The sequence below is a fragment of the Mandrillus leucophaeus genome, unplaced genomic scaffold (genome assembly GCF_000951045.1).
Source record: "Mandrillus leucophaeus isolate KB7577 unplaced genomic scaffold, Mleu.le_1.0 Scaffold92, whole genome shotgun sequence".
NCBI classification, from domain to species: domain Eukaryota; kingdom Metazoa; phylum Chordata; class Mammalia; order Primates; family Cercopithecidae; genus Mandrillus; species Mandrillus leucophaeus.
The window spans coordinates 4,431,208-4,441,361 of NW_012110030.1; the positions used below are offsets into that span (position 1 = coordinate 4,431,208).

The following is a 10,154-nucleotide window of genomic DNA, read 5'->3' on the forward strand; positions in this document are numbered from 1 at the left end:
ACTAAAGTCTTACAGTATTTCAAACACTCTTCTGTACTTTTTAAGGATCATTTCCTTTCACAGCCACAACTCTAATGAGATGTTATATTAGTTAGACTTAAGTTCGGCAGTGACTTACAGAAGAAAAAAATAACAAGGATTTTCATTTATTTATTTATTAATTAATTTTTTGAGACAGAGTCTTGCTTAGGCTGGAGTGCAGTAGTGTGGTCTCAGCTCACTGCAACCTCTGCTTCCTGGGTTCAAGCAATTCTCCTGCCTCAGCCTCCCAAGTAGCTGGGACTACAGGCACCCGCCACCATATCTGTTTTTTTTGTTTGTTGTTTGTTTTTATTTTATTTTTAGTAGATACGGGGTTTCACTATGTTGGCCAGGCTGGTCTTGACCTTTCAACAAGCATTTGTAACAGAATGAATTGGCCAGGCTGGTCTTGACCTTTCAACAAGCATTTGTAACAGAATGAATAAAAACTGAAGGGAATATTGTACAATGCCAGGCATGAGTCTTAACATCTCTATGCCTCACTTTCCTCATTTGGAAAAGGAAGATAATAATTGAGCCTACATATTTAGAGACTGCAGTTAGTTTTTCTCAAAATACTTTGCCCTCTTCTGTTTTGTTAGAGACCCCAATTTTAGATGGTTAAATGGTCTTTCATAATCAAGATTGCATTTCCTAGCCTGTTTGCTGTTACATGTTCATGTGACTGTTTTCTGGCCAATGAGATGTGAGAAGTATCATGTACCAGTTTCTGGGAGCCAAGGTCTTTCACATCAGACTATTCTCAGACCAACTACACAGATATTTGCTTAAAAGGGAAATAGGCCAGATGCGGTGGCTCACGCCTGTAATCCCAGGTCAACTTTAGTACAAGGTATAATGTATCCCTCTGTCATCCAACCATCTATTTCTTACCTGCACCAAAAATAATTCAAGGTCATTTGCAAAGATAGATATGGTACCAAATAAGATTTTTAAAAAATAAAGCAGTAAAGAAGCACTGGGGAAGGGTGGAGGAGATGAAGCCAGACACAATTTAATTATCAAAATGAAGCTAGATTCCATACAAGATTCTAGTCAGAAATAAAAAGAGACAAACTTGATGTATCCACCAACATGGATGAATTACAGAAGCATTATGTAAAGCAGTAAGTAAAAGTAGCCAGACACAAAAAAACTGTAACTTGTATGATTCTATTTGTACTGCTTTGTTGAAAAGGCAAATCAGTGACAAAAATGAAATCAGTGGTTTCCAAGGACTGAAAGTGGAGGAGGGAGATTAACTATAAGAAGGCAAGAAAGAACTCTATGGTGGATGAAAATATTTCATAACTAGATTGTGGTAGTTCTTTCTATACACTTATAGAAATGTAAGACTATGTACATTTATCAAAAATCATTGAACTATATATCTAAAAAGCATGAACTTTGTTGTACATCAATAATGCTTTAATAATATGACATAAAGTATAATATCTTGCTACATTATTTAGCTGAGGATCACCATTTCCCTCTGAGTTTCGTAAACCCAGTGTGGAGATCGACATATGATCAGTTACAAGATCTTTGATGTCACTACTAAGAGGACTTCACTCATAACATTTTTATTTGAATATTAAATTTGTCAATATATGTAAAGTGCTTTGAAAACATCTGGCACAAATCAAGTGCCAGAAGTATTAGTTTCCACTACTATGACTCTTAAATTACAATCTTAGGTCACCCAAACATCCCTCAAAAGACAAAATGTTATGTAACACCTCTCTATGTAGACTCTGGATATTCTTTTAATGCCTTATCACTTCCTATAAAAAAAGACAGTAAATGTTAATTCATTATAGTAAGGTGACAAATTAGTATTAAAATTCTACTATATTTAAAGGAATTGCCTTCAAGGGAAAATGCATATGAAAAAAAATGAGAATAATTCAACCCCACAATGTGAATATAATACATCATGGTAGGCATAGTTATATCAGGGTTAAAATATACATAAAACAAAAAAACATAGTGCAGTGGACTGAATGTTTGCGTCCCCCCAGAATTTATGTGTCAGCATCCTAACTCGTCAGGTGATAGTGTTAAGAGGTGGGGCCCTTAGGAAGTAATTAGGCCATACGGGCGCCTCCATTATATATAGGAATAGTGTTTTTATAAATGAAAAGCATTTTCACTTACCCTTCTGCTAAGTGAGGTTACAGTGAGAAGATGGTTCTCTAGGAACAAAGAAGAGGGCCCTCATCAGAACCTGACCATGCTGGCACGATGATCTCAGATTTTCAGGCTCCAGAACTCTGAGAAATAAATTTCTGTTCTTTGTAAGCCCCCTAATTTATGCTATTTTGTTATAGGCACCTGAATGAACTAAGATGCACAGGAGTTGAAATAAAACTGTATCGTGTTGCCAAACAGTCAAGAGTTTGAAGTTGAAAGACTGCCACTCTGCCGCACCCCCCAACCCTGCCACTCCCTTTTAGCTCTGGCCTGACCTTTCCTCTTTTGATGCATTCTGTTTATGATAACTTACTTTTACTTTGGGTAAGACAGAGAATCTAATTATAAATTTAGTCAATGAGAAAACTGGGTAGGAATTAAATTGAGTTTAAGAAATGATAGCAACCGTGTATACAGAGGATATGAATGGATTCCAACAGAATAGAAATGTGAGATCATTCCCTTTAATATGATTACATTCCTTTCTCTTACAGGACATTAAAAACTTTGCTTGAACAATGCAACAGGAGGCATTACTCTCTATATAATTTTATCATATTTTTCCTCTTAACAAATTCATGCTTTACTTATTACAAGGAACTATATCTCTGTAAGAAATAAGAGGTACATTTTGACTGTAGATTACATTGAAGAAATCAGCCCTTTGAAAGGGTCTGTGGTCTTATATAACACAATTACGCACAGAGAGATAAAAGAATCAAAAAATGTATTTCACCAGTAGGCAGTGTCGGAAGCTTCAGGAAAAGTAGAGGCCTGAATGCTGATGGGGGAAGACTGAGACATGCAGTTTATAGAGAAGACTGAGACATGCAGTTTATAGAGAAGAATTTTTATTCGGAGGCTTGGTAGGCCATGGGAGGAATGGGTCTGTAAGGCAGTTATAGAGGAGAAAGAAAACAGAGAAGTCAGTAGAGCAAGAACAAGCACTCAGATCCTTAAGCAAAGATAAGGTTCAGATAAGGTTGATGGCATCTCAGAATGTTAATGATTAAAACTTCTATGAAGTATAAGTCATGTTTCGTAACTTCAAAACTTTTTTAAACATTGAAATTATTTCCTATCTAGAGATAATTTAATTCTTTAAAATTGTTTCTTCTATTCAAACAGTTTTGTAAAAACTTCTCTGTTAAATAGAAGAATAAAACTTTCTTTTAATATATATCTTACATTAACATTAGCACTTCCATATTGTATGTATAATGATACCCATTATTTTCCTTAAAAAGAAAAATATTTGGAAAGATGAACCTCATGCAAATTGCACCTATAAGAAGAACTAACAACAAGAATGCATCTCACAGAAATGTATCACTATATAGTTGAGGGGAAAGAATAGGCACAGTATGATAATTTCAAGCATAGTAATACTGACAGGTCAGAGTATATGCTGTGAAAAACAGGAGTAGTGGTCAGGCATGAATGATAGTGCCCAAAAGGAAGATGGAGTTAAGCAGCATCTTACAACCAATGGCCAAGTATGAGCAGCAGTAACAAATGAAGTACAGTAATAGAAGCTGAAAGTTGTAATGATTGCCTGAAAAGGTGAGTCAAAAAAAGATTCACAGGACATTTGATGCCTGAAGGCATTAGCATTATGGGCATAATTGGAAAAAATGAGAAGCAGGATCCATTACAGAACTGTTAGAGGCAAGGACAAAGGTAACATTGAAAGGATAAAATGAAATTTCATTTTTACTGATGGTGGTTAATCAAAACTTTGGAAGCAGATAAACAACTGAAAAGGTTTATTTAATATTATTCCTATTCTGCAGTAGATTAATAAGTCTTTTTAGTTCTCCAAGATAGAAAAATGAATCCATTATCCCCAGTGATAACTTATTTTATCATATGTTTCTTTCCAAAATTGGCTTGAATATTATCGTTGTAAATGTATGAAATGAGATTTATATTTAATTGCTCATTTTATACAAGTTGACAATAAAAAGACACATGTCAAAGAGGCTTAGGGTCACTATTTTTCAGAATTGTCCTTTTAAACTTTAAATGGTTCAAATTTTGCTAAATGATGTTCACAGAGTTATGAGAAGACAATTCCTTACGTTGGCATAAGATACCTACACAGAATTTTCTTTTTCCTAATTCTTTCCAAATTCTTTTTTTCTTTTCTTCGGACTTTCAAATCCTCTTTCATGGTATAGAAGAGAGATCACATTGTGGCACTTCTTAGGAGTGGATGCAGTGCTCACAATCTGATCTATTTGAACTGGTTCTTATTTATTTTATAATGTATATTTCCTCATATATTTGTTAAAAATCAATATATGGTCTAAGGCATTCTATTTCTTACCATAAGTACTTAGTGTATAGTTAGTTCTTTCTATCATATGACAATTAACAGTGAGAAATCAGATTTTCACTATTCCCACCCCTACAAATGACCTGTGGATAATGATAGCAGAAACTTGTCCACAATCAGTATTGACAGATCAATGTTTATGGGAGGTTTGACATTACTCACATGATACTTGCCCACCTCTCTTCTTTATTCTATCATGAAAACTTTAGGCGTCAGGCACTATTGCTTTATTTTCTAATCAAAACAGAGACCAGGGATTAGAAACAGTGAGAACCCCCTATGTGTCAAGAAATTGGTGAGGGCTCTGTACAGGTCATTTTATATATTTCTCTTAATCACCTAGGCAGTGAAATATTGTATTATTGTCATTTCTCAGATGTGGGTAATATAATATTTATCACTTAAGAATATATATTAAATAGCTGGCCTTAAGACACAAAGCCAGTAAGGAGCAAATCTGAATTTCCAACCCACTCAAGTCTGATTCCAAAGCCTGGATCCACCAGATCATTCTGCACATTGGTTCCTGTTTTTGATCTCCTGTCTTTCCAGTGAAACTATAAACATTGATATCATTAAAGTAAAAAGATAGAGGCAATACCAACATTACTACCACTTCACACAAGCACACGGGCGCACACACATACACACACACACATCCTTCATACTGAGGAAATAACAAATATATTTCAAAGATTATTTTAAGTTAGAGTTAAAATACAATGATTTATCCTAGCGTACTAAGATTTTTTATTGTTTTTCTTCTACATGGATGTGTAAAAATTTTATATCACGTAATATTAGTGATAAACACATTCTGTGACATGTAATATGCACTTTTGAACCCTTGAAAGACTCATGTTTTCTTTAACTTCCCTCTTAAGTGTTTCGGTAATTCACCTCTTTGACATAATGCTAATTAACAAAGAGACCGAGAAAAATTGTGTTTCTATGTATCTATCCATCTATTTTTTAACTCCGTTTCCCTTAGACTGATAGGTTGACTGGTAACATGTAGATCAGTGGTTCTCAACTGGGAAATTTTTTTCCACCCAGGGCAAGTTTGGTAATATGTGTAAGACTTTTTTTATTGTCACAACTGTGGAGGAGAGAAGGAAGATGCTATTGACAGTTTATAGAGGCCAGGAATGTTGCTAAACATTAAACAAGGCGACAATCCCCAAGAAGAAAGAATTATCTAGGCCAAAATGTTAATAGTGCAGTTGAAAAACCAAATGCTAGATGTTTACATCATTTAAGAAGGAGAAGACCATGTGACTGACTACCTTTCATGGCTATCTAGTAACATTACAACAAAGGAAACAGATTCATAGAGTTTCTCAAGAAGGTAAATAAGCAGAATCACAAAGACACATTCCCAAGGGGAGTTATTGCAGAAAGGACTTAGAAGTAACCAGTTACAGTCATGCAGAGGAAGGGGATGAAAAACATTTGCAGAATGTTACAGCTAAGATACTACTTATTTGCTCAATTTATTGGTAGAAATTTACCTGAGAAAAAAGTAAATATAAATTAATGTCAGTTGCAAACATCTAGCATATTTGCAAAGGATGGTTGTAAAATACTAAGAAGAACCAGGAAACTAAGTAACCTTCCTTTCTAATTTTGGTAAATAAAAACAAGTTTGCATTTATTAATCATGAGTCATTGGCACCTAGAAATAAAAGACACAGCTTATGTACTCAAACAGCTAACTGGATAGAGAGGAGAAATCACAATTATTCTAAAGCATAATGAATAATTATATCCAATGATGATTTACGCCCTGAGACCATTCGAGTTAATAAGGTGAGACTACTTGAGGAGGAGCAGAAAGGCAGTTCTAGTGAGAATCAACACAATGTATATGGAAAAGAGTTGAAAAACAGCCTGGAATCTTCAGAGAACTAAGCTCAGGTGGCATGGCTAAGAACATATAACAGTGAGGAATAAAAAGGGCAAATATCAGATGATCATAGCCTTGGAGTTACAAAATGTTTGGAATTATAAAAATGGTAGAGAAAATGGCACATCTGACTCTTGCTTGGAAAAGACTGTAATGATTGAAAGAAAAAATACATACTCTTATGCTTCTGTGAAGGAAACAATTTCAACATGGAACACTTTGAATGAACATAGTATAAAAAGCCATAAAGGTGTGAAACTTTGATTTAGAAAATCTGATAAGATAAAGTCAGTTAAAAGAAATACGTACAAATGTGTTAGTTATAGCGTTAGTTATAATGGTAAAAAAGTGGTTTTCAAAAGTTGACAAAAACCTATCCAAATATAAATTGGTATACTTAAAGTCCTTCAACATTGGTAAATGTTTAAAGTATGGTTCTTGCTAAATGAATAAAATAAGTTACAAATGATTTTGTAATATATTGTCATTTTAGGATAAAATGTAATGTGCTATGTATGCATAGGAGTATATTTAATTGTCTTCTTTTTAAAGACTGAAAAATATTCCATTAATTATGTGTGCATATGTGTGTGTGTGTGTGTGTATATATATGAATTTTCTTTATCTGTTTTATCTCTTGATATACATTTATTTTGCTTTCATATCTCAGGCACTGTGAATAATGCAAGGTGCTAGATATGTTCATTATCTTGATTTAATCATTCCACAAAGCAAACATATATATAAGCATCACACTGTGTCCTGTGAATGCATGCAATTATGATTTGTCAACTATAGATAACATTTTAAAAAACAAATACATTGAAAATACATCAAAATCTTATTGTTGAAATAAGAAATCTTAACAGTTGTTAAATTGGGGTGGTAGAGTTTTCAGTAAACTTTTTTTTTCCCACTGTGCTTTTCTATGTTCTCCAAGTTTTCTACACAGATCAGACCACTTCTGAATTATTGATTTCAATTATTGGGCAACATATTTTTCAATATGTTTTGACCAGCTGATGATCATTCAGATGAAAGAAATAAGAACAGTAAGAAAATTATATGTTTTCAAATAGAGGCTGCTTAGGCTGAGAAAGAGAAGCTCAGTGAAGAAAATGGTAGCTGCCCTCAAATTTCTACAGTGCTTTTATATTCAAAGGAATTTAGTAAAATGTATGCTGCTCTCGAGAATGAAACCTTAACCTCCAAAAGAGAGCTTACACAAAGAGAGTTTTGGCTTAAAACAAAAATAACATTCTAATAATACAGTCATAGCATCCTCAGATTTCTTGGAAAGCAGGAGCCTCCCCACAACCAGGAGTTTTAAACAGAGGCTACTGACCCTCTGCCTGTCATGTTATTGAACAGATTGTAGCTTTCGGTGGGAATTGCATCGAGATAACCTCAGTCTAAGGTGCTTTTCCCACTTCCAAATGCTGTTGTAAGTACAGGGCTGGCATTAGACAGGATACTAAATAAAATGAAAAAAATAACTTTGCATCTTTTTATTTAGCTGTCATGATTATTTGCATTTTTTTTCAACATGTGCATTTCTTCGAATTGTCCTATGTTTTATGATTTAAATTGTCATTTAGGGAGTTAAAAGGGCTGTTTTGAGAGGGACTTCAAATGTCATAGCACCTGGATGCCTACTTATAAAAATTCCTATGGGTATATATGTACGCACCAGTGAAGAGTTAATATGTGTTAATTATAAGTCAATGTATGATGCAGTTTGATCTTTCACAAGTGGCCTAACCTAAAACTTAAAAGAGATAGAAAGAGCTTGATCTCCATCCTCCTAGCTGTTCTCTGCCAATGTGAGGATACAAGGAAAAGATGGACAAGGTAACAGGTGCTAACCAGGAAGCAGGCCCTGACCAGACACTGAATCTGTGGGTACCTTGATCTTGGACCACCTAACCTCCAGAACTATGAGAAATAATTTCTGACATTAAAGCCACCCAGACAACAGTATTCTGTTATAGCAGTTTAAACTAAGGTATATAGACATAGATACAGATAGAGATACAGATTATAGTTAGATATACTTGTAATTCTCTTGATGTATCGGAGTGGAGGGACACTGTGGATTTCAATCCAAGTGAGTTCCCGAGAAATCAGTTCCTGTTTATCATCTTCTCTTTTATTTTTTTATGTGGATTGTGAGTTTCTGGAAGGAAGTATCTATGTGCTATTGGTTTTTACCTGACAGCTTGGTGGCTAGCACACAGGAAGCACTCAATAAATCATTGGTGTTTAAATTGAAAGTTGCTTAAAAATAACTAGCTTTCCTGGGGTTCAGAAGAAAATAAACCTAACACTAGTTAATACCAGCTGTCAGAGGTATTTTATACTACAGTTTGTCAACTTTGGCTACTCCCCCACCCAGGACATTTGATAGGGGTTTGGTAAAGTATCATTGATGAAAAGGCCACACCCACATTTTGAAGCAGAGACTTCAACGTTAAGGGTAAGGCATCTATATTTTAGAAGATTTATTAGTCATTCTGGTCATTTTGTGGTTTTAGAATGACTTCTGTTCCATCTGCTCACAGATAAGGGGCTAGATAAGCTCTATGGATCCAGGATGCCATCATTTATTCCACTATTCTAAGAAATACAGATCTTTAATTGGGACAATTCTGCTTCTCTCTACTAAGAATTATCTTTAGTGCATGCACATTCCTAAAATGGAAAAAAAAAAATTGCTTTTGTAAATGCCTGTGACAGATACAAAACCATTCTATATTACAAATGTCTCAGTCTAGTCTGGTAATAACATATAATTAAAACAAATGAGTTCATCTTAAGTTATTAGATCACACCATGATTTTGCTAACCCATAAATTATAAAGATTGGAGAAAACAAATTTGCAAGGGCAAAGTTGAAGCTAAATCCTATCATTTCTTTCCCTGCCTCCATTTTGTTAGGATTTGATGGTAGAATCTGTGAATCAGATGCATGTTCTTCCTCCCCCACTCCCCAAAAGTGAAAAAAGAAAACAGCTTCTAATTTTTGTTTTCCAAACTGCCAGCTTGTGCCATTGCTGCTAAATCTCTGGCTTTCTAGGTGCTCTCCTGGTAACCTCCCCACGCCTTAATTTTGAAGGCATTGACCTCTATGCGGTTCTATGAGATTCGAATGTTCTTCCTTGCCTTTCCCAATTACTCCATTTTTCAGTGTGTACAGCAGGCTGTCAGATTTCCTCGTCCACATGAAAATCTCCTTGAGTTTGCTTGCTTCTGTGTGTTCTGAAAAAACCAACTCAGTTTTGGTCAACTCTGTATCAGAGTATCCATTCCACACCATGACAGTTTATAATACTAGAGAATAGCTTTATTGATTTTGAAAAATCTTCTAAATGCATAAAAGGCCAGATGTTCAACGCTAAGTTTTATCACTCCCATCTGAGGGGGAAGGACCTCATTCATGGCTGTTTCCAGTGAATGGAATCTCCATCATCTAGTTGACTAGCATTAAATATTTGTTGAATAAGCAGATACATCGAGATGATAGTTTTGGTACAATAAATACAAAGAACATATCATTTGTTCTGATTCATACATTGAGACTCAATTTTTTCAAGCTTAGTAATGTGTGTAACTATGACAAAGGCAGGATTGATAATGATCTAAAAAAATATGACTGGTCTAAACTGTCTTACTAGAGGAAGATTTGATTGCAAAAAA

The 10,154-nt window shown here is 34.6% G+C and overlaps 1 long non-coding RNA gene across 1 annotated transcript; it reads right to left on the minus strand.

Moving 5' to 3' along the window:
• Positions 1-336: 336 nt before the first annotated feature.
• LOC105531893 lies at positions 337-2,087 on the minus strand. Its single transcript, XR_001004881.1, has 2 exons — positions 436-2,087; positions 337-386 (listed from the first exon to the last, which is right to left on the minus strand). It is a non-coding gene; the product is annotated as an uncharacterized LOC105531893 (long non-coding RNA).
• Between the last annotated feature and the right edge of the window lie 8,067 nt (positions 2,088-10,154).